Below are 25,905 nucleotides of genomic sequence, written 5' to 3'. Positions count from 1 at the left end.
TCAGTGTTTTAATTTACAAACACCATCTTGAAGCACAGCACTCTAACTCCCCAGGGTGCCATTCCAAACTGGCACTTCAGTTAAGTGTTTAATGGTCACTTTCTGAGGTGACATATGCAGGATTTCATGGTTGTAAGCTGCTTAGATCATGAAGTCATGAGTGTCTCTTATCACATTCTGTCTTCAAGTGATGTTATACCACTTCACTTTTCATAATATAATTCTATTTCTCCCCTCTAAGACTTTATACTCTTGTTTTCATACATTATGCTTGTACAGGTTATAAATCCCACACTCATTGATATATGACACACAATGCAATATAAAGATGCTGTATCATAGAATTTTACACTTGAAACCTATATAACCTCATTAACAAGTGTCACCCCAATAAATTTAATTTTAAAAGTTGTCAAATTTATTTTTAGAAGATATGGGATTTAAAACAATATTTGTCCATTAAGTTACCATTTCTAGTGTTCCTTTTATACCTCCAGATTTCAATCTTATATTTTTTTCTGTCTGAAGGACTTGCTTTAAATTTTTATAGTGAGTCTGACAGGTTTGTTTTTTTTTGTTTATTTTAGTTCTTATATGTGTGAAGTTCTCTACTTCTTTTTAAAAAGATTTTAAACTGGGTATAGAATAAAATTTTGACATTTTTTTTCTCTTCAGTGCTTTAAATATGTCATTGTCACCTTGCTACACTCTTTTCAGTGAGACATCTGCTTTCATCCATATCTTTGTTCTGCTCTATATTATACTAGAGGCTCAGTGCACAAATTTGTGCACAGGTGGGGTCCCTCGGCCTGGCTGCCAATTGGGGCCGACTGGGGCAGTCTCACCCAGTCCCAGTCAATAGGGGCCAATTGGGGCCGGCCAGGCCAGGGGGAGGGACCACGGGAGGTTGGCTGGCTGGGGGGAGGGACCATGGGAGGTTGGCTATGGGAGTGCACTGACCACCAGGGGGCAGCTCCTGCATTGAGTGTCTACCCCCTAGTGGTCTGTGCACATCATAGTGACTGGTCGACTGGTTGTTCAGTCACCGGTCGTAATGGTCACTTAGGCTTTTATATATAGAGCAGGTCTTTTCTTTGGCTATTTTTTAAATTTTCTTTTTATCAGTAGTTATTTTTTAAATCTTTATTGTTGAGAGTACTTTAGTCAATTTGGTTATAATGTACAAGCACATATTTCCTTTTGTTTCTTGTGCTTGAAGTTTGTTCAGTCTCGTGGATCTGCTGTTTTATCCTCTATCAAAATTAGAAAGCTCTTAGACTTTATTTCTTCTAACACTTTTTGCTATCACCTCTGGTTTCCATCACTTCCCTCCTTCAGGAACTACAGTAGATGAATTAATTTTATTCCAATACAAAACAATGAACGTTGAAGAGTACCTCACACTAGATACAAAAATTAACTCAAAACGGATTGTATAATTATTAAAATCTAAAATAATAAAATTTATGGGAAAAATACTTGTAACTTTGGGCTGGCAAAGAATTCTCAGATATGACTGCAACAACTCAATTATTAATATAATGACTTTATAAACTTGACTTCACTAAATTTACTAAACTTTAGTCTTCAATGATACTATCAAAAATGAATGGCTCTCCACAAATTAGGAGAAAACCTTTGCAAATCACTTGTACTGGTAGAGTACTTGTATTTAGAAAAATATGAAGAAACTGTCAAAACACAATATTTGCAAACAACCCAATAAAATTAGACAAAATATTTGAACAGAAAAGGAGATATACCAGTATAGATACCAAATAAGCATATGACAAAGTGTCAAACATTACTAGTCATTAGGAAAATATAAGTTAAATCTACAATGGGATACCAGTACACATGTATTAGCATCACTAAAATTAAAAACAAAACAAAAATCCTGACCATATCAAATGTTGGCAAGAATGTAGAGGAACTAGAAGTCTCATAGCTCTCTGGTTTAAATATAAAATGATACAACCACTTTGGGAAACAGTTTGACATTTCCTTAAAATACCAAACACATTTCTATCATATGCTCGACTCAGTTATTCCTATTTACCCAAACAAAAAGAAAGCAAATGTCCATAAGAAGGCCTTTAGTTTAAAAAAATAAGTAGTCAATAAATAAGTAGTACATGAATATTTATAGCAGCTATATGTATAGTTACCCAAACTGGAAACAACTCATATTTCTGTCAATAGTGGAATAAATAAACAAATCAGTCTACATTCTTACAGTAGAAGGTAATTCAGCAATAAAAAGTGAGTGAGCTATGGAACATATACAAAAACATGGATGAGAACAAATAATTATACTGCACCTAAAAAGTCAGACAACAAAATACACACTCTATGATTTTATTTATTTAAAACTCCAAAACAAAATAAATCTATAATAAAAGAAGGCATCCTGATGAAGATAAGGGGAAGAGGATGAGGAGAGATGCTAGAGGGAGAGGATTTGAAAGAGATATGAGTACTCTGTGGGGGTGGGGGGCACAAAAGATAGGTTTATTCTTGGTTATAGTAATTGGTTCAAGAATGTATCCACATTTAAATTTATCAAATTGAAAGTTTTCAGCATGCTGTGTATTATATATCAACTAGAGGCCTGGTGCATGAAAATTCATGCACTGGAGGAGGGGGGTCCCTCAGCACCGCCTGCCCCCTCTCACAGTCCAGGAGCCCTCAGGGGTGGGAGGTGACACGGCAATCAGGGGAAGGAGGCGCCCCATCACACCTCTGCTGATGCCACTGCCAGCAGCGCAAGGCTCAGCTGGCCCTGGTTACCTGAGCCTCAGGTGGCCCTGGGCGGCTGGGCAGCCACCATCCAAGGCTTGCCTGCACCTTGGGCCGGCCCTGAGCGGCTGGGGGACTCTGGAGGCAGTTGCCCCGGCGGGGCTGAGGGGACTGGGTGCCGCCATCTTGTGGCTGTGGATGCTGCCATCTTTGAGGGTGGGGCAGTCAATTAGCATATTCCCTCCTTATTGGCTGTGGGCGCTGCCATCTTTGAGGGTGGGGAGGTCAATTAGCATATTCCTTCCTTATTGGCTGTGGGCACTGCCATCTTTGCAATGGTGTGAGGGTCAATTAGCATATTCCCTCTTTATTAGATAGGATTATGCCTCAATTAAAGTCAAATTTTTTAAAAAAATATATAGAGAGAATGTTATGACTTATTTGCAAAGAGAAAACAGAAATATTGAAAAATGTTGGGTTCTTAGAAAGATTCATACAATTCTCCATTTCACTATATTAGTCAATAGGTATAATCTCACAGTTATCATTAAAAGTCATGTTCTGTCAAGGCCAAGAGAGTTTTCTGTACAATTAATGACTTATGTGAGTAGGACCAATGGAAGATAATAATTATTTTCACAGATATAGAATATTTCAAAACTTGCTGTCCAACATAATAAAGAAGCCTCATGAAACAATAAAAAATATGTTTCAGAACATAAACAGGGACATTTTAATTTTAACATGCTAACTCATTTATTTGGATATATGGCATTAGAAACATTAATTTCAAATCACTTCTATGTCTATGTTCGGGCAAACTTTCTGGATAGTATCTCCATAATTGCCACTGCCACATTCTCAGGAGATTCCATTTCACTCTAGCTCTGGCTCTAATTACAGCAAAACAGAGGTAAAAAATGGTTTGGGATCCACAGTGCACTATTGTTCAGAAATGTTTGGCCTAGTTACCTGGGAGGCACCCAAGGTTTGCAGACCAGTGGGAGATTTTTGACAGCTTTTTAACTGCCTGAGGCAGCCTCAGCGATTGCTTTCACTCTATTAGAACCTTAAAGGACTGCAATTGTTGTCCCAGTAAATGTAAGTGGGACAACTTTGTGTGTTTTTTTCTAATGGAAATTATTTAACATATATAAGATCTGCTACTTCTAAAGTACATGCCATATATTCTATAGATACATATGGCATCGCATCAGTGAAAATTCATGAATAAATATATATTATCATTGTATGAATCAAAATATCACCTATAGCCAACATTTAATTGGTAAGTCATATGTATGATTTAATATTTTGGCATTGATTATAAATTTGTGTTGCACCCTATCTCCTGTGCAGTACCTAAATTAAGCACAGCTAGGTCTGAAACTAGAATTAAATTTCCCTTGCAAGTACCCAATATGTTTGCAAGAAAAGTGACTTAGAAACTGACTGAGGACAATGTTCTCAGATATATTTTATATGTTTATAATGTAAACAATTTTGAGTGAATAAAAATCATCTAGCTTTTTCTATGTAGAAATTATCTAATTAGTTCTGTGTATAATCTAGATTTGAAAGGAACATTATATTACTACTTTGTTGCTTGGATATTTCTTTGTATATTGCCAGTGAATTAATCTTAAATGATATATCATTTGAAGTATTACTGTGACTTCAAATATTGGCCTTTGTTTTTTATTTAGTGAGTTTTTATGAGACATTTATGATGATTCTACCTACTTTTCCTCGTGTATTAAAAATGTAACTGGTATTAATCCTACCTTAGTAGTTAATCAAGGTCAACATCAACAGTAATAATTCACGTTCCTAGTAGGTACCGCTGATATATGAGGAAAATGGCATTTTACCTCGGTGCTTTTCCTTCTAAAAACACATACCCCACTATAATCATGAGATAAGCATTAGCCAAAAACTTAGAGAGGCAGTCTACAAAATACCTGACCTATACTTCTCAAAACTACAAAGGCCATCAAAGCAAGGATGCCTTTACAATTATCACAGCCAATAGGATGCAAAGGAGACATGACAATTAAATGCAATATGGTGACTTGGATGGTATGTTAGATCCGAAAGGACTTTGATTAAAAACTAAGGGAATCTGAATAATTTATAAATGTCAGTTAATAATCATCTACCAATATTAGTTCATTAAATATAACAAGTGTATCAAATGAATGCAAGATGTCAATAAACAGAGTAAATGTGGGGTGTATGGGGACTGTCTGTGGTATCTTTATAATACTTCTGCAAATCAAAAACTGTTTTAAAATAAGTATTCCTTAATAATTAATAACTGAATAACAAAATAAAGATTGATTCATTTTATTCATTATTTAGCTCAGCAACAGAAGAAACAGATGACAGAACAACATCCTGGGAAAATAAAACCTAAAATTATCCAAATAGTTCTATTTCATTAAAAGTGAATTTAGCTCTAGCTGATTTGGCTCAGTGGATAGAGTGACGGCCTGCGGACTGAAGAGTCCTGGGTTTGATTCGGGTCAAGGGCACATGCCCGGGTTGCAGGCTCAATCCCCAGTGAGGGTTGTGCAGGAGGCAACCAATCAATGATTCTCTCTCATCATTGATGTTTCTATTTCTCTCTATCTCTTTCCGTTCCTCTCTGAAATCAATAAAAAAAAATATATTTTTTTAAAAATGAATTTAGATTTCTTCATATACTTTTAGGAAATATATTTATATTCAGAGTTGCTGAAATGAGAATATACAAAGCCAAAGCCTTTATAGCTGAATTCCAAAAATTTTATTAGATTTTTATGTAACTTACTAGTATATTGTTATCTGCCAATATACCTTGACAATTTCATAACAGTTCTAATATGAGAACATATACTTTTAATAAAAAAGTCATATTTCCCCTGCACATAATAAATGCCGCCCATATATCACTGATGAGTGTTTGATCCTAATTGTATAATTCTGCATCAGGGGACAATATCTTTTGATACCTGCAGCTAGTGATTAGCTCTGGTCCTAAACCACCAGGATTGTAGTGCTCCTATAATTTTCTCTGCTAGAAATCTGAATAACACGCGTTCTTTAAGGCAAATGCTGTTTCCATTTTTCAATATTATGTCTACTGAGCACTATAGATTAGTAGAAATGATAAATATTAGAGGTGATCTCTTCTGGCATGTCATACTGTGGATATCTATAATAAAAATCATCTCTTGGAATTAAATCAAGCTGTAAGTTATTCATGATTTAAGTGTTTATAGCTACATCAAAAAACTGACAGAAACTAATTATGATTTTTTAAGTTAAAATGCTATAACAGCCTGGCTGGTGTGGTATAGTGGTTGACCCTTGACCAATGAACTAGGACAGTGGTCGGCAAACTGCGGCTCGCGAGCCACATGCAGGCAGCTCTTTGGCCCCTTGAGTGTGGCTTGGCGTTAGAACCACTTCTTCAAAATAGACTTGCCCAGGCAGAAAACTGACTTCTGCGCATGGGCCACGAGTTTCAATCACACTGTATGTGCGTGCCCGCACGTGGTATTTTGTGGAAGAGCCACACTCAAGGGGCCAAAGAGCCGCATGTGGCTCATGAGCCGCGGTTTTTTGACCACTGAACTAGGAGATCACTGGTTCAATTCCCGTTCAGGGCACATTCCTGGATTGTGGGGCCTGCAGGAGATAGCTGATCAATGATTCTCTCTCATCATTGATGTTTCTATCTCTCTATCCCTCTCCCTTCCTCTCTGAAATCAATAAAAACATATTTTAAAAAATATATATACATACACACACACATACACTAGAGGCCTGGTGCACTAATTCATGCATGGGTGGGGTCTGGCCAGCCCTCACTGATCAGGGCCAATGGGGGCAGCCGGTGGGGGGGAGGGGCTATGAGAGGTTGGCTGCTGGCCTGCCCCTGGTTGGGGTTGGAGGGGCTGCAGGGCCAGCCTGGGGGAGGGGCCATGGGAGGTTGGCCAGCTGGCCTTGCCCCCATCTGGCCTGTTGGCCAGCCACAGTGCATGTCATAGCGACCAGTTGTTCCTGTTGCTTGGCTTTTATATATATACTAGAGGCCTGGTGCATGAAATCTGAGCACAGGTAGTGTCCCTAGGCCTGGCTGGCAATCAGGGCCGATCTGTGGGGTGATCAGGGGGCCCCTGCTGGCACCTGCCTTGGCCGGCCTGGCTCTGCCTGCTCGCCAGCCCGTCTACAGCTGCCGCCAGTTGGGGCCTGCATGCTGGAGGCAGCTCCTGCGTTAAGCGTCTGCCCCCTAGTGCTCAGTGTGTGTCATGGCGACCGGTCATTCCACAGTTCAGTCAATTTGCATAGTAGGGTTTTATTATATAGGATATATGCAAATGTATATATGTAGTATGTACAATGTATATATGGTTTACAAAAGTTATCTGAGAATCTTTAAGACAATTTTGTTAAACATTTAATTGTCCAAGTTTTATTCTGAATTAAAAAAAAAAGTTTCTTATGAAAAGAGAATGTCAAATAACTTGGTAAGCTGCTTCATGTGTCTCTATGCCCTAACATTAATTTGCGGAATGAGTTAGAGATTTTACATTTCTGATGTTGCCCAACAAATTGAACTGCATATGCTTTTCAATGACTCATTTATAAAATAGCTGATTTGATATTCAGATGGATGGAAGCAGGCCAGTGTTTCAATATAGGAAACAATTCAAATTCTAAACATAGCTAACTGAGATTTCTCTATTGAAAAGCCGATGTTGTCCTTTAGCAAACCGCTGAAATGAATTTAGTGGCTGGGAAAACTGCCAAGCAGAAATACAAACCAAACTCCTTTAAACTATAGAATTACAACATCAAAGTAAGCACAATTACCATTCTTCATATCCTAATCCTGCTGGCCACTTCATCTCTGGCCTGACAGAGACTGGAAGTTTTTAAAGTAACAAACGGGGCTTAATTTTGGTTTTAACACAATTTGAATTTCCCTGTACTGATAACTGCAGATCCAAAAATTTCTAGTTGAATTCTATTTTTTTAATGATAGAATCATTCTAAAATATTTCCTTAAAAAAGAGCGCTTCCTTTTATTCACGTATACCATTTTTATATATATATATATATATATTTATTGATTTTTTACAGAGAGGAAGGGAGAGGGATAGAGAGCTAGAAACATCGATGAGAGAGAAACATCGACCAGCTGCCTCTTGCACACCCCCTACTGGGGATGTGCCCGCAACCAATGTACATGCCCTTGACCGGAATCGAACCTGGGCCCTTTCAGTCTGCAGACCGACACTCTATCCACTGAGCCAAACCGGTTTCAGCACGTATACCATTTTTTAAATGTCTGTGTGGACCTGTCATATTGCAAAAGATAAAGAGGAGTGGCATTAAGAAAGGCATCATACCTTTACTCAGTGCTTACATCATACCATATCATTTAATGTTTCTAAAAACCCAGAGCTGAGTTGTCATCCTCTCTGAATAAACAGAAGTTCCTTCTAGTGAGGCAGTTTATTCAAAGTCAGTAAGTTAAAAAATAACAAAGCAAGAATTTCAATCCAAGCCCAAAGACCCAACTGCCTGTGCTTCCCTCCCAACACTACTCTGCATACCAGGCTCTACGAAAAGGCTCTTTCCTTTGAGTTCCACAGTCATTATTTATTTTCTTTTTAGCCTCAGGAATTCTCTCAAAATATACAGCCAATTACTTAAGGTAACTATATACTTTGCTTATTATAGTATGTTTATAGATTACAATGTCACATAAGTTGTTTTCTTAACAACTTCATTGAAATATTTTATTCTCCATCAAACTCCTGGCTAGAGAATAGCTATTATTAATCATCTAGAGGCCTAGTAAACAGAATACGTGCGCTGGGGTTGTGGGGGGGGGGGCGGCGCTCAGCCCGGCCTGTGCCCTCTCACACTCCTGGACCCCCCAAGGATTGGGCCTAAGCTGGAACTCAGACATCCCTCTCACAGTCCAGGACCCCTTGCTCCTTACCACCCGCCTGCTTTGGAGGCTGGAGAGGCTCATGCCACCTCCGCTGTGCTGGATAGCTGTGAGCCGGGCTTCAGGCTGAGCAGGGGCGGGGGAGGGAGAGTGTGGCTCAACAAGAAATCAGGCTTGCTGCTTCTTAGCGCTGGCCCCACCCCCGTCCACTGGAGTGGGGGGGGGATCTGGGTCCAGGCCGGCTGGGGTAGGGCTGGGAGAGGTTGAGGCACTATGGTCGCACCCTGTCCAGCCTCTGCAGAGGCTCCAGGACCACTCTGTCCTCTGTCCCCCCTGCCTCTATGGAGGCATGGCACCAGGACTAGGCCCACACAGCTGCCTCTGTGCCTGCCTCTGCGGAAGGAGTGGGACTGCGCCTCCCCCTCTCCTGCCACCTCTGCAGAAGGGGCCATGGTGCCCCCTCTCCCACCACCTCTGCAGAAGGGGCCACGACGCTGGGACCTCCAGGACTGCACCGCCCCCCCCCCCTCCCGCCACCTCTGTGGAAGGGACCATGACGCTGGGACCTCCGGGACTGCACCGCCCCCCCCCTCCCGCCACCTCTGTGGAAGGGCGGGACTGCGCAGCACCCTCTCCTTCTGCCTCTACGGAAGGGGCCGCAGCACTGGGACCACCAGGCGGCTTTATGGGGCCTAGGCTTTGTCAGAAAGGACGTCCGGAATGATGTCCAGAAGACATCAAATCTATTCAGACTAATTAGCATGTTACCCTTTTATTAGTATAGATAGCTGACTTTCTTAAGAGAAGCACATGTCTAAATTCTTGGCTACACTAAACCTAAATGGGTTAATCTTTACACTTTTGAATATATCCAGTGTACATGTCCCCTTGCACCATTATTTAAAAGAAAATGTTTTAAGTATTCAAGACATTTAATGATTTAAGTAGTTATTATTTGTATTCTCTAATTTTTGCTACTGGTGAAACTCATTTTGGTTCAGATACTAAAAGTGTAACTTCTAAATAGCATGTTCCTCTAAAAGAAAGTACAGGTTTTACAAAGCACTGAGTGGAACTGGAGAACAAATAAGAAAATGTCTTTGATCAAAATTAATTCAATTTTGTAACAGCCAATTTGTAATCAGGATGATAAATAACTGGTGACACTAAGTTTGGATGGAACATAATTTATCAGCTAAAAACTAGAGGTCATGACACATTTAAGACAGCTATTTGTAAAGCTGAATTTCGTTACAAAATAACTTAGCTAAGACCTTTGAAGCAATTAATTCTTTAAAGGCTGCCATTCAGCAGCCTAAATAGGACATTTCTCGTCCCTTCAAATAAGAAACTGACTATGCCCAATCAGATTCCCCAAGTGTTTTACAGTTTGCAGTTTAAATTTTTAGTAAGAAAGATAAAAACTAGTAATTTCAAGCACATTCTTTTTCTGCTCAAAATGAATAGAGAAAAACAATTCTCACAGTAATTGTTACTTAATAGAAACTTCATGAGTGATCTTCATATTTACAAAATATTTTAAAATATATATATCAACAACTAAATCTAAGCGAGCATGGAAAAATGCCATTATTGATCACTTAGAGAAAAGAATGCCATTTTTAGTCACAATGCAACATGATTCATATTTGAAACATTTTTATTGACTAATATTTGAAACTTATTATAGCTATGTAACTTCAATATAAATGTCAAAATAGATCATTGCTTCCATATTAAATGATATAAAGATATCTCTACTAATCAGACCATTTGTTATTTTTTCAATTTCTATTAAAACATATTCTAAATATTTACAAAAATCTATTCACTTCTCCCAATTACCTTTGTGAATAAACACTACAAACAGTAAAATACATGTTATTTAAAATATAAATTTATCATAACGCAGCACCACGGAAGTGGAGTCCTATTGTTGTCTTGATGGGAATGAGGAAATATAGAATTTCCTTTTTGTTAGAAAGTGGTATATAGTAAGTAGATTACATAATTAAATAATAAGAAAAAATAATTTAAGTGTTGATTATTTATTGAGGAAGAAGACCAAAAATTTTTAGCAACATTATGTTTCTGAATACAGATATCTTGCTAATGTTTGGAAAAGTCTGTTTGATAGATTATATAAACCTTCAAATGACACCAAATCAGTGTAAAATACCAAGTCATGAACATGCAATTTCACAACTTCAGCATTGAAAAGACTCATAAAATGATGGAAATCAAAATGGTTGAGGTAATTTCAAACAGAATAATGTACTTCCTCTTAAACTACTTATAACATATAGTTTTGAGAATATAAAAACTACTCGCCTAGCATGTTTCCTTTCTCAGCATTTGGGCTTGATACTAATATATAAATATTCTATCCTTTAACTTTCTTTCATTGGAATGAACTGAATGTACATCTTAAACTCATTTGTCTTTTTTATTTCAATAATGTTCTATCAGCACCTATTTTTCTTCCTCTTCTGACATATTTCTGCTGCCTTGCACCTTCCCAGAGAATATCAAGTCAATGCTCTGAAGATATTTCCTATTGTCTGCCTCAGAGCTGAGTCTCTCCTTTCATCTTAGAATTCCTTCATCTACCATAAAAAAGAACTGAAAAGACTACTCTCATTTTTAATACAACACTATTACTATTCTTAAGGAACTCCTGCCTCCCTTATTTCTTGATCCTTTCAGGTATACTTATGATAGGTTCCTTTACTTTTTTATTTCTTTTCTTTTTTCAGCTTCCTTTATGATGGAAGATGGTGGTGAGCACTTTTGTATAGTCCCTGTCTGCAGAACCCTTCTTATCTGATGGTAAAAATTGGTCTTTTTATTATGCTGAAGAAATTGCCTCTGCCACATTTAAAAGACCAGTGATGATAATTTTGGTTGGAGAGTACTGACAGTTTTATAATTTTAGTGAAATTTTATAATATTCTCTTATTCTGCTTCTATTTCTGTGGGGGGAGGGGGGGGAAAGTCTCCCATACTTTCATACCACTCTCAATTCTTTACTGTTTTAACATCCTCAGTTCATTTTCTCCCATTTCTTAAATTTTAGGAATCCAAAAACAAACATATAATTAAGTGTACTTTTTGTATAGAATATTAAAAATAACATCACATTGACTATTCACTGTATTAATACAGTGAAACAAAACAAAACAACATCATGGATTAAAAATCTATTTGTATCTAGGTCTTTACCTGATGAAATATGTTTAAGTAGATATTTATGCATTTAATTTAGACAGAAATGGAAAAAGTTAATTTTAAAACATTTAACAAATTTTTTAATTATATATAATATGTGTATATATATATTAAACAAAATTCTTACTTTTTACTAAAATAGCTGCACTATGGTTTTCAATTCATTCTGTAGAATCACTTTTTTCTTTGGTTTGCATTTGAGATTATTGTTTGGTTTGTATATAAGTGAATTTAAATTAATTTACTATTTTATTTTATTTTTATTAAGTATCCTTATATATACTAGTATGTGTATTTTTACAAACCAAATTCTAAAACTTACAAATTATTTCCTCTAATCATACAATCTTTTACAGGATGTTTCCAACACACTCCCCAAGAACTTCCAAACCAGATATGATTGATTCATTAGTTTATTGAGCATTGTCTAACAAGTGTCATTGTGTAACCTTGGACAGTTACTTAAACACACTACTTTAATTCTTAATCTTTAAAATTGGAAAAACAATGATAACTGCACATTCAGTTAAAATGCAGATTAACTCAGTTAATTACATGTAGAAACTTTAAAAAGTGACAATTATTATATTTTATTATCACTATAATCAGAATAAATATTTAAAACTTAAAAAAATTATCTAAAACTTTTAGAGAAATGCCTGACTCATAATAACAGCCAATTTAATTTGGTTATCTATTAGAAGTAGTAATTGTATTTATTTCACAGCATTGGACCTATTTTATGTTGTTTCCTGGATCATGTGCAAGTGATCTATCTATCTTCTCATCTCTCTCTCTCTCTCTCTCTCTCTCTCTCTCTCTCTCTCTCTCTCTCAGAAAGTCACAAAGGTGGAAGAAGTGAGCTGTAGTAGAAGTGAGCCCGCTGGGCTGTGTGGGTTCAGCAAACAAGTTAAGGAGGCAAAATAAGGGCCCTTGAAACTTAGGAGAAAGAAAGCAAGGATATATAAGCTTGGGGTAAGGAGAGGGGGAAAGGCTCAGGTATGCTTGAGAAAGAGGAAGAGGGGGCAGGGGAAGGAAAAGAAAGAGAGCCTCTGCAAGTGACTTATTAAAGAAATGCCTGCAGGAGAGAAACCTGTATGGGTGTAAGACCAGTAAGAAAGAGAAGGGTAAGAAGTTTAGCGATGGTAGGTTAAGATAAGTTTTGGTCTCAACCTCATCCCCTGCCCACTGAAGGTCTGCTGACTTCTCGGCTGCCCATGGAGAGGCGTCTGAAGGCAATGTTCCTCCGACCCCTGTCAGGACCACAGGGCAGGCCGCACTCCAGCTGCTCATGTCTAACTTCCTACTAAACACTAAATACATTATATTTTCTCAATATGTTGAAGTGACAAGACATATAACCGCAAGACATATAAATAAATGCCGTCACTAATTAAAGAGATAAGTAAAGGAAGATACGATATTTGTTCAAAAGCTTAGGGCAGGAATTCTTGATTTGTCATTCAAAAAGACATGGATGTCTTCAGAAAAACATATGTGACATCTGGAAATTATATAAGTGTGTGCTTCTAAATATGCATATGTGTTTTTCTAGAAATATAATTATATTATAAAAGGGTTTTATGACATAAAAAGTTGACTAATCCCTGATGCAGAGTTGGAAAATGATTATGGTTATATTAATGTGGCACCATCCAATATGAAGTCCTGGCCTCTCCACTTGGCCTAATTTTTATTCATATTTAGCTACAAAAGTAAGGGAACATAATTGAAGTAACTGCAAAATAACTTGATTGGAAGATTTCCAGTGCCTCATTTTAACCCCCTGTCCCTAATGTTATAATTAAACAGTGCAACAATAGTTCAGAATTTAATGTATAATCTGTCCTGATTTAATATCACATCCTCATGATTTCAGTTTATTATTTCTGCTGAGATTTTGTCTTTGGCTAATAATAGAACTGTGATACTCTATATCTAGATAATACAAAGATTAGACTGGAGGAAAACAATGAGCATTAAAATATTCCCCTTTCTAATTGTAATTAAGTTATTTATAATATTAAAGATGTTTTTCCAGTTTAATGGTCAGTGTAGTGTAGAGGTTAAGAGTAAGTTATTTAACTTCTTTCTGTTTCTTCATCTCTAAAATGGTAATAACAATAGTAATTTTTCTCAAAGGCCCTATGAAATTTCTAGGAGTTAATATCTTCAAAGTGCTTTAAGTAGAGCCTAGCACACAGGAGTACTCAATAATTATTAATTATTATCCTATATAATAAAAAGCTAATAAAAAATGGACAGAACGGCAGAACGACCGGTCTCTATGACATGCACTGACCACCAGGGGGCAGATGCTCAATGCAGGAGCTTCCACAGGGGGAGTGTCGCTCAGCCAGAAGCTGGGCTAATAGCTGGCGAGCACAGTGACAGCGGCGGGAACCTCTCCCGCCTTCACAGCAGCACTAAGGATGTCTGACTGCCTGCTTAGGCCGCTCCCCCGAGGACATCCCCCAGGGGTTCCTGGACTGCGAGAGGGTGCAGGTTGGGCTGAGGTACCCCTCTGAGGACACAAATTTCATGCACCAGGCCTCTAGTGTATCATAAAATATTCTCAATAAAGGCTACTATGCTGATAATAAAGAAAAGTAATTTCATGAAAATAGCGGGTTGAAGGTGGATGATTATCTAAAACACCACCTTTAATTTGTGGAATGGCTTACAAAAACCATGGAGCATGAGGAGGCCATTATCAGTGTGGTATTCTTCACTTATTTAGTAAAAGTAAAGCATGCCTTCCTGAAAGATGTTCATTAGCATTATTATCCCCAGTTGATTATCAGCAAAAGGAACTAACAATAGCCTAAATAGGGGCATGAAACACTGGAGCTGTCCATCATTACTAATGATGATATACTTCTATTGTAAATAGTGATCTTAGATTTGAATACTAATTATAAAGGTGTTTGGTCATCTTCCAACCCTTAGAGTTAAATATTCTGAAAATTAAACAATTGTATTCATCAAATAATATCTGAATTATTTGATTATAATTTCATTTATCATTTGCTAAAATAATCAACTGCTTTTCTGGTTTAATTTAGACTTAACCTATGTCAGTTTAGAATATTTAGAATATTGTCAAAAAATAAAATAGAAAAGAAAGAAAACATAAAACTCAGCAAGAAAAATGGTTTAATAATTTTGAGCCTAACCAGTGATCACGGACAACAGGGGGAGGGGGGCTTGCATGTGGGGGGGATTGAGAAGGGAATGGGGGGAGGGGGTTGATGACAAATATGTGATACCTTAATCAATAAAGTAATTAAAAAAAACAAAAAAAAACTATGTTTTAAGCTTATAAGAATTTAAAAGAATATAAGCTTTTTTATGGAAGATATATTTTCTAACTTGGTGCATACAACTTTATTTTAGCAATTGCATTTATTTAACAGGAGTAAATAATAGAGACTTTAGGAATATAGACAGTAAAGATGACTTGAGAGTTGCTTTTGGAGAAGATTGTACAATGTGACCTCTGACCTGAACTCTGTAGGATGTCTTGGAGTTAATTAGCATGGTTTGGATGAGAAAAAGATTTACTCTTTGCTTTCTCACCCTAGTAGAAAATTCAGAAAACATGAGGGAGAGGAAAAGTTTCCAAATTCCTTGTTTTATACCTTTTGTGTATTAAAACTCTTTGCTTTGCTTATTTACTATCTCTTTATTGAGAAATACATGTTTATGAACTAGTTTAAATTAGGGAAATAAAGGGTGAAAAAAAATGAGAACTTTCACTCTTTAAAATAAATGCTTAAGAAAATAAAAGGTGCCCAGCCGGGTGTGGCTCAGTGGCTGAGAGTAGATCTATGAACCAGGTCACTGGTTTGACTCCTAATGAGGGCACATGTCTGGGTTGCAGGCTCGATCCTCAGTAGGGGGCGTGCAGGAAGCAGCTGATCAATGGTTCTCTCTCATCATTGATGTTTCTATCTCTTTCTCCCTCTCCTTTCCTCTCTTCCTCTCTAAAATCAATACAAATATATTTTAAAAAAAGAAAATAAAAGGTTAAGAAACAAACTGGGAAAAGTATTGGGTTCAAATCTCATAAAAGGCATGTATGCAAAATCAATTTTTTTTTACAATTTAATTCAAAAGGATTCAATTTAAAAATTGGTAAAATTTTAGAATATTCACCAAAACATTTACTAATACCAATAAGTATTTTTAAAAATACTCAAAATCATTAGTTATTAAGGAAATGAAAATTAAAATCACAATCAGATACCACGACACACCTATTAGAATGGCCAAAATTGAAGACTAATGGTGCCAGATGAGAATAAGGAGCAACTTAAAATTTCATATATTGCTATTAGTAATATAAAATGCTACAGGCACTTTTGAAATGTTTCACTTCTTTTAATCTTTTGCAAAGATAAACATTTACTTACCATACAACCCAGAAATTCAACATCGCACTCATGAAAATTTATGTGAATGTAAATATTTATAGATATATATTGCAAAATAAGTTGCCCTTTGCCCCGGCGAGCAAAGAGAGCTCTTGCCACCAAGGAAATGGCTTATGGTCCAGGGTGCACTGACTATTATTGATATGAATCCATGTTGTGTTTGCTTGTTTTCAAGTGATCTCCCTAAGGTTCCACTAGCCTATCCTGCTCTGATATTCTCTAGACAATCCCAAAGCACATTTGCTCTTTAGGCATATTTTCCTTCACTTATATTATCTTTTTGCTACCCACATGGAAAACTGTGCTGCCATCCATGTGCCTCCCACCTGTGAGAGAAGGGCTCTCTCTGACTTAGAATGTTCTACAGTGATTTATCCAAGACAAAGAACATTTAATCTTCTATCTAATAATGTGCTTTTCCATGATTAAAAAAGGGTATTTTTAGATATCTTTGTTCTTTTTAATAGATGCAGATGTGTCAGAAACTGGAAGGGAGTTTTAAAAGTCTGACAGCTTAGCTTGAGCTCATAGAGAAATCTATGCTGTAACATGTACAGACCCCTCATAATATGGCACAGGGATTGCAGGATACATGGGTAGACTGCAAAGAAGACACCGGCCATGTGAAGAATCACAGAGTCAGTCTCCATGGGAGCCTGTACAGAAAACCCTGCAGAGCCACTTTCTGCCTGTATATTTCAAAGGATGTGAACTGCGCTAAGGGACACCGTCTGGAGCATGTCAGGAGGCCCCGGGAGACACAATAACCAAATACTACACTGAATCCATTCTGCTTTCTCAGCTCTGCTGCTCCACAGCCACCAAGCAGGTCTCTATAAAAGACTGCAGCAATTTTCCTACCGAAGGCATCTCCCGTGGAAGCCATCACTCAGGGAAATAAAAGCTGCTGGGTGCATGGAGTTGGTCGAGTTCAGAGACCCTCTCATACAGTTAAATGTCATTTAAAACGCAGCGAGAGTGAAGTTCATTATTCAGAGATGCATTCCTAGTGGCCTCCATGAAAATACAAAAGAGATAACAGCTGTCCACCGCTGTCCTAAGTTTGATATTTTTATTTGCTCCACTCTGAACATTATGTCAAAACCTTCAAATACTTCTTATATTTTTATGAAATCTCCTTTCAATTGGATTTTCTTCTTAGTCTGCAGAGTGTGTTTACTTTATATAAAATGTTGCTTGTAAATTAATTTTTTTATGAACAATGCAGTTATGATTTATAATTTGACCCAGTGATGGAGACTCCTGAGGACAAACAAAACCAAAGCTACAACCATTTGGTTACTGTATTAGGTCAGATATAAGATGTTGAAATATCATTGCTGGAAGCACCTAGTTAAATCCAAATATATTTTTCCATTGTATCCCTCATGGAGATTAAGTGAATTTTACCTTCAGTAAGACTCAAGTATATTGAAAGCTGAGTGTTTTGGTTTTAGGAAAGTCTTCATATAAAACACGAAATTGTAATAGCACAAGAAAGGAAAAATAAGATTTCTTTGTAAAGTTAATCTTTTTAAAATAATAAATAATTACAAATGATTTTAAAAAGTAACTGACTGAAGTACTAATACATCTGGAAAGAATGAACAAGAAAAATGATTTCATTGTTTGTATCACATTCATAACAAATGATAAGAGAATAACAAGAATGAGGTGAAGAATTGGAGGGATATTAATGGCAATTTTAAGTGCCTTGAAAAGTCGATCCGAATTGCTTACATCAAAGAGAAAATAGACTCTTTAATGATCACTTCCCTGACAACTAACAGTAACATCGCTTTTAGCTGTGACTGCTAAAATTAGATACCTTTGTCTTGGAATACTCAGTCCCTGAGAACACCACGGGATGACAGCCTTCACCTCACGATAAGAGGGAAAGGAATAATTCATCTTCAAATGAGCAATTTCTGTGATGAAGGGGGAAAAATGCTCCTTAGGAAAGACGGCAGAATAACAAAAAATAGTGCCACACTAATTACTTTAGCTATACTTAGTGAAATGATTACTTTGATTTTAACTCAAGAAGTACAGTTTTAAGGTAGTCACTTATTAGAACTGCTTATCCCAGGAAAAGAGACTTTTATTGGTGAAGGGGGCTTTTAACAACTTGTTATAAAATTATGCTTACTTGAATAAATGACACAATAGAATGTACTTGTTAGAAGTGCAAACAAATGCCTTTGAAACTACTGCCTAGAGGCTGTTAGCTGTTAACTAACCAGGCAGGCCATGCCACGATCATTTCCGGGGCAGCGCAGAGCTAGATGATGGGACCTTGTCAGGCCATCCGTCACAGCTTGTCACCTGAAGACATAAATAAAAATTCAGCATTTTCCAAGATCTATTAGAAGTCTGGTATGTCTATTTAGAATTCCTATTGAAAAAATATGGCTTAAATTCGGCCTTTAAAAATATATACATTAGTTCCAGTGCAGACGTAGAGTCAACATTCATTTGACACACTTAGAACAAAATGTGCCAGGAAAGCCAAAGTGCGAGAAATAGCTACAAAAATATTAAGTTAAAAGCCTCTAATTGTATAAATCACTATAATTTTGCAGATCATTCTGTTAATGGGAAGGGATTGTGTCTATTATGGCTATGTAAAATCGCCAAAATGTCACAGGAGAAGGTAGATAATCTCTTTCCTGTCCTCTTGAAATATTTGTTAAAGCATACTCAAAGTACAAGTGTGGGTTACAGAATTACTCTGGAACCAGGTCTACACATTTTTTCTCTACAGGGCAACATAGAAATATTTTAGCCTCGCCTAGCTGGTGTGGCTCAGTGGTTGCCCTATGAACCAGGAGGTCACTGGTTCGATTCCCGGTCAGGGGACATGCCTGGGTTGCAGGCTTGATCCCCAGAAGGGGGCATGCAGGAGGCAGCCAATCAGTGATTCTCCTTCATCATTGATGATTCTATTTCTCCTTTCCTCTCTGAAATCAATAAAAAAACATATTTTAAGAAATATTTTAGGCCTTGAAGGTCATATATTGTCTGTCACAAAATCTTCTTTGGTTTTATTTCACAATTCTGAAATATATGAAAACCTTCCTTAGTTCATCAACAGTACACATACACACAAAAGTAGAGTCCACTGGCCAGATTTGACCCATGGGTCATAATTTGCTGACCCCTGCTCTAGAAAATAACAAATATGTATATATTTAATGGAAAGAGACAATTTTATAATTCAAAGGACTCCATTCTTCTTTCTGCAGTAGTTATTTTTCAAGTAATAAAGAATTCCATAAAATATGCCATATTTCATGACATGAGATAGTAATTATTAGATATAATTCCTGGCATGTGAGTGCATTTTAAACCATATCAGCATTTCTGGCTCTATTTATGCATTTTGAAAAGGAAAGTTTAATGCAAGTGGGATGGTACTCTAGGTGTATATTGTCACTTAAAATGCTGCAGAGAATAGTCTGGAGACAAACAATTAAATTTAGCTCAATGCCAAAAGCTGTCTGAGATGGTCTCGGTACTTCAAACATGTATGTTTTATGGTGTGAGACTGCAAGTCATCTTTTAGCACTTCAGACATGTATGTTTTATGGTGTGAGACTGCAAGTCATCTCTTTTAACATGTGTCCATTTTATAGACACCATAAAAGCAACACAAAAATAAAATGAATTTTTAATTCCTCTTGAATGTATGTGTGTGTGAGTGTATGTGTAGGTTTGTATTTATCATAGTTGCCTGAGAAGTAAAGAATGATCAGCTTTATTAGATATTTAGGGGGGTGAGGCCATGAGTAGGAATTAGGGAATCCAAAATGAATAAAACTGAAAGAATGCATTTTACTTTTAAAGTTGATTTATTGATTTTTAGATAGAGAAAGTGAGAGAGTGTTCTAAATAACATGACAGAAAGGAGGAGGAGAAAGGAAGAAGAGAGAGAGAGATTGCATCATTGGCCACGCCTTCACCAACCAGTGAAACACACATACAGACAAAGAAGGAGAAACAAGGGGAAATATCATGGGCAGGTAATGCTGCTTAGTTAGGAGGAAAATCTTTTATATGCAGCACAATCCATCCCATCTTAACAATATGCCCTCATTGGGCACATCTTCACCATGGAGTGTTATTCCCAGAGGCTCTACTCTCATCATTGCACCTTGGAAGAATTGCTTCCACAAGGGGTTCAGTTTCTGTAGGCGCAACAATGCTCTCTGACTACTTCTAAGAGGCTTCATGGAAGTTATTCTCATGAAGTTTCATGCTACGCAACAGGACTTAAGGAGGTGGAGCCACTTTCACAGAGGGTCCACAAATATTTTAACTTTATATTCCCTACAGATTGTCTAACAAATTGGGATTCTACCTGAGGCAGATTTAAATGACTTTTGTTAAATCTTTTGATGCTCATAATGTAAAGTATACCAAACTCCCCTTAGCTTCCACTTAGTGAGCCAGGTTACTTCTGGCCACACCACATGGTTTCTAGCCTTTTGTAAGACACCAGTATCATTCAATTATTAGTTTATTTTCTTATTAACTTATCTCCTAAAAATATTTGTGGAGCAATGTTTTGATACCAGGAATTTAGGGACACAGCGACATGCAAGACAAACTCTCCATCCTAATGGTGCTAACATCCTATCAGAAAATAAACAATGCCATTTCAAATGGGGGTGAACTCTATAGTAGGCCAGGATGTGGGACAGCAAGGGATACAATTTTAAACAGTTCTGTTATGAAACCTCCTCTGGAGAAGGGACTTTGAGGAAGCACAAGATGGTGGTAAGTAAAGAGATGTGTCTAATTACAGAAAATGATTACCTGGGAGAAGTTCTGAACGTACCAGAATCTCTTGGAATAAGAGCTTGGCATATCAAAGAATAACTATAAGGTCAGTGTGTGTAGAGTCCAGAATGTGGAGGAGAGAGGTGGGAGCTGAGTAAGGAGGGGTTTAGTTAGGTAGCCTTTGGGGCTTTGGGTATATTTGGTTTTTAGTATAAGTTTGATAAAAGCTATTAGAAAAATTGGGGCAGGTGAGGGTGACCTATTCTTATTTATGTGTTAAATTAAAAAAAATTAAGTTGAACATTTATGTTGACATTTTTTATAAGACAGCTGCATGGCCAGGCTCTGGACAGCTGTGCTGGCACAGGGAGATGGTATGTTCCATTGAAACAACATGAGAAAAACTGATGGCTTGAATTGGGGAGGGGGAGACAGGGTGAAGTGATGAAGAATGGCCAGACTGGAGAACTTGATGATGAATTCGATGTGGCATAGGAGGGAAGAAGAAGAATTAATGATGTGTGTTCCCCTGAGCAATAGAGAGGATGTTTGCAATATTACTGAGAAGGTAAACGTTGTGGGTTGGCAAATACAGTTTGGAAAATGGAAGTCATGCATTTTGGGTGTTTATATTTTCTGGACATATTAATTTTGAGATATCTATTACTTATCCATGTATATTTGTTGAGTAGATAGTTATATGTTAGAATTAAGAACTTAGTGACAGTATCTGGTAGGGAGATTTCAAAGTTATCACTAGAATAATAATGACTTTCAAAAGGACATGAGAGAATAAGTATGTATGTATCTAGAGAATAGATGCCCTCATATTGAGTCCTAGATTATCCCAACTTCAAGTCTTAAGTAATAAGAAGAGGAGTCAGCAACAACAAATACAATAGGAAAAAATCAAAGTGTATGGTGTCTCTATCACCAAATGAATACATGTTTAAAGAAGGAAGGGTCTTCTGATTCCAGGAGATGGCACAGTAGATGTACATAGAACACCCTCCCAGCAGAGCTTCTTATAAAGGATAAGCATACAATTTTTTAAAAAAGCTGTTTTCAAGGCAAAACAGAGCAGGTGGTAATGTTAGGAAACAACCAGAAGCCAGACATGACAAGAAAGCTGCATTCCACAAACATAAGCTAACACTGGAGCTGCTGTTTCCCTCCCAAATAGACTGCTGATCCTCAGTGGCCTGGAGGCTGGTCCTAATGAGCCATCTGCCTAGAACTAGATAAGGCAAACAGGACCGGAGGTCTCTATATGAAGCCAGGACTCCAATGTTTCAACTCAGTGGGGAAAAACCCTTAGAAGGTGACTTTCCTGTCTCAATCTTGTCCTACACAAAGCAGGGGTAAAAAAAGAGCCTCTTTGGAGGAATGCTAACCGCACACCAGTCCATTGAATTGGTATCTGAGTTCTTAACTTTGTGACCTGCAAAGTCTCCAGTTGACAATTGTTACCCTTTTTCCATGGGTTGTTATGTTGTCAGGCTCTGGGAAAGACTTTGGTAGGAAAAAAAAATAATACTCCTTCTTTCTCAAAGAACAAGTTTAGAAACAGACTTACACTATTTTTACACAGAATAAAGTTTCACGATGACAATCAGAAAATAGTAAATATATCCCTATCCAGAAACCAATCCTGATGCCAAAGACTGCTGAAAGGTTGGCCACAGTGATGCCAATTACCTGGAAACAAGGAAACCTGGACAGACTAGATTAAAAATAGAATGGAGACCTGTTTTGTAACCGGTTACTACAGACTTTAAACACTTACTTATTCAAACAGCACGTACTTATCTTACAGTTCCGAGGTCAATAATCCAAAATGGGTTTCAATGAATGAAAATCAAGGCATGAGAGGGCTGCATTCCTTCGGGAGGCTCCAGGGAAGAATCTGTTTCCTTGCTGTTTCCAGGTCCTGTAGGCTGCCCGCCTTCCTCCTCTCCTAGCCTCCTGCTTCTCTTCCTCCGTTTTCAGTGTCTGCCTCCATACCTACACCTCCTTCTGACCCCTCTGCCTCCCTCCTGCATCCTTTAAGGACTCTGTTCATTACCCTGGGTTCACCCAGATGACACAGAATAACCTCCCAATCTTAAAACCCTTAACTTCATCACATCTACGGAATTCCCCTCTGCCATGTCAGGTAACAGGTCCACTGGTTCCAGGGATTAGGACATGGACATGTCTGGGGGCCATTATTCTGTCTTCCACAGAGGGTATAGGCAGAAGCTGGGGGATCAAAGGAATGTTTTGTTGAATATTTTAAAGAAGTAGGAATCTTCTATTTTCTTTCTTAATCTATTTTTAATGTGTACTTTTAATGGCTGATCATTTTCAGTCAGTTTTGTATGCAGGCTGGGATTATAGAGAGGGGAAATGGTGATTCTGGTGAGGGACGGGTATCTGACAAAACAAAACCAAACCCTTAGTAGAGGAAAGGAGATGGACTACAGAGTGCAAGAGTTGGGGATGACAGGAATTGGACAGGCACAGTTTATCAAATGTAACTCTCATGGGAAAAGTTTGATTGGCATAGCCGATTTGGGTGGTGGGAAGATGAAGATATAATCTGATTGCTTCTGCTGCTTCAATGAAATAAGAAGGAAGGTTATTAGTAGAATTTGATATATTATTAGAGTTAGAATAAAATGGAAAGAGCTAACAGCACTGCTCAATCTAAAGTTACTGTCATGAAGCCAAGTACAGCGGAAAAATTAAGACATTCTAAATTCCAGGTACTCAATGACAAATAAAACATGGAGCCCGTAGTCAGGGACTAGAGGGGATTATATTGAAAGAGAGAGAGAGAGAGAATGGAAGCCAGTTAAGGAGTTCTGGCATGACTGGCAGTGTATTGCCTGAACTACAAGTAAAAGGTAGAAGACACCACAAGAAATAGGCTGCAACCACAGAACAAGAGAGCCAGAAAAGCAATTGGCCTATTAAAGACCACAATCTGCAGTCCCACTTACCTTACTTGTGTCTTCCATGGGGACCTCAAGTCCTGCTGCACACACCTTCCAAAATATTTTGGCTAAAATTTCTATGTCCTATCTCATTCTTATTGTAATATATTTTAGTAATTAAGAATTGTATTTCTGGTGAAATATATTTAGAATCAATATCCTAGCTCAGTTGTTTGCTAACATTGATATTAAGCACTTTCAATGTACAAGGTGGGGCAAAAGTAGGTTTACAGTTGTTAGTACACAAAACATAGTTTACATAGTTTACACTTGTATAATTATTTATTTATTATTGTATATTTTCCACACAAACAATTGAAAACCTATTTGTGCCCCAACCTGAATAAGTTATTATTATAAAGTGAAGTAGTTGTAATCAATAATGCAATGGTCTTCATAGTAGTAATAATTAAGACCCTTTTTTATTGTCTCCAATAGAGAATTACTTCCCAATTGGTTTTCCAGAATTTTCTTCCTATGCTGAACAGTGGAGCCTGTTTTTTTTTCTGAAAACAAAAGAGTAATAATTATAAAAATATTAAGCCCTAAACATTACTAAGACATTTATCTAAATACTTTAGATATAGTAATTCATTTAATCCCCTACAAAACATTAATAGTGTTGGGTTCATATTATTACTATGCCAATTTTCTGAGGTACCTGAAGCTTCAAGATATTAAGTAACTCTGCAAGTTTCTACAGCTAATAAGTGGCACAAACCTCATAGTAGCACTTAATCTTTCATGAAGTATTTGAAGAAATAGTCACTAAGAAGACAAGCCAAGGTTGGGATAGAGGTAATGCTTTTCCCCGGACTCTCAGAAAGGTATATAACTTTTGCTTTATTTATTTTATTGGTCTGCAAGGTTAGAACGACTAATACCAAAAACTTGTATGAAATTTCTGTTTCTGAATCACATGCAGAAAGAAAAGACATTTCCCTGTGCCACTCCCCTGCCCCCAGGTCCCCCCCCCAAAAAAAAAAATCAGCAGCCTTGAGGAAATAGAGCAAGGGTTTTTCCTATATTTAGAAGTGTATAGAAAATTGAGTGACACCTTGATGCCTGGATTCCATTGCTTGGTAAATTGTATTTCAGGGAATCAGCATCAGTGTTACCTTAAAAGCGGCATTCACAAAACAGGGCAGGATAGTCATCTCCAGGCTAATTTTACTTGTAACAATTTGTATCTGTGAATGTTCCCACAATCCTCAGAGTTATGCCAATCATAAGCATAAGGCTTTCTAGTGTCTTTTAGATATGATTATTTATTTCCATCTGTACTGCCAACATTCCTATCCAAGCCACAATCTTCTTTTATTTGGAGTATAACAATTCCTTCTATCCAAGAACATGATATATGCCTTTACTTATTTTGAGCCTTCATTTTATTTAACAAACACTTATCTATCACTTTCTATGCACCAGGCTCTATTCCAAGGATTTAAAAAATAACAATTTAATCTTTAGAATGACTTGCTAAGATATTTATAATGATTGTCCGTACTGTGTATTAGATGATGAAAATGAGGCACACAGAGGCTACGTAACTTGCCAAAGGCCACCAAGCTAATTGGGGTAAGCACTACATAAAACCATATATAACTAACTCTATATATTGTCTCTTGTACTATTTATTAAGGCAAAAAATAGTAAATGTTTAAAGTTCACAATTAAAAGGTTTTTATTTAAAGAGTTATTCTTTAGATTTCCAAATGTAATTCCCTCATCATTCTTGCCCACTTAGGGGTTTTATGGACTCACACTAGAAAAAAGAATTGTAGTTGATTCTTCA

At 37.2% G+C, this 25,905-nt stretch overlaps 1 long non-coding RNA gene across 2 annotated transcripts in view; it reads right to left on the bottom strand.

The window, feature by feature from the left end:
• LOC114231545 (uncharacterized) overlaps window positions 1–25,905 on the bottom strand; it is a 239,419-nt gene that overhangs the window by 50,609 nt on the left and 162,905 nt on the right. The window contains exons 5-6 of one of the 2 annotated variants that reach the window (XR_008556245.1): window positions 18,591–18,675; window positions 18,200–18,278 (exon numbers count right to left, since the gene is read on the bottom strand). This is a non-coding gene — a long non-coding RNA (uncharacterized LOC114231545). Of the gene's footprint in view, window positions 1–18,199; window positions 18,279–18,590; window positions 18,676–25,905 lie in introns of those variants that run through there. The other variant, XR_008556246.1, reaches the window with a different exon arrangement.

The sequence above is a fragment of the Eptesicus fuscus genome, chromosome 6 (assembly GCF_027574615.1).
Source record: "Eptesicus fuscus isolate TK198812 chromosome 6, DD_ASM_mEF_20220401, whole genome shotgun sequence".
Lineage (NCBI taxonomy): Eukaryota > Metazoa > Chordata > Mammalia > Chiroptera > Vespertilionidae > Eptesicus > Eptesicus fuscus.
This window is presented reverse-complemented; position numbering and strand designations above follow the sequence as displayed.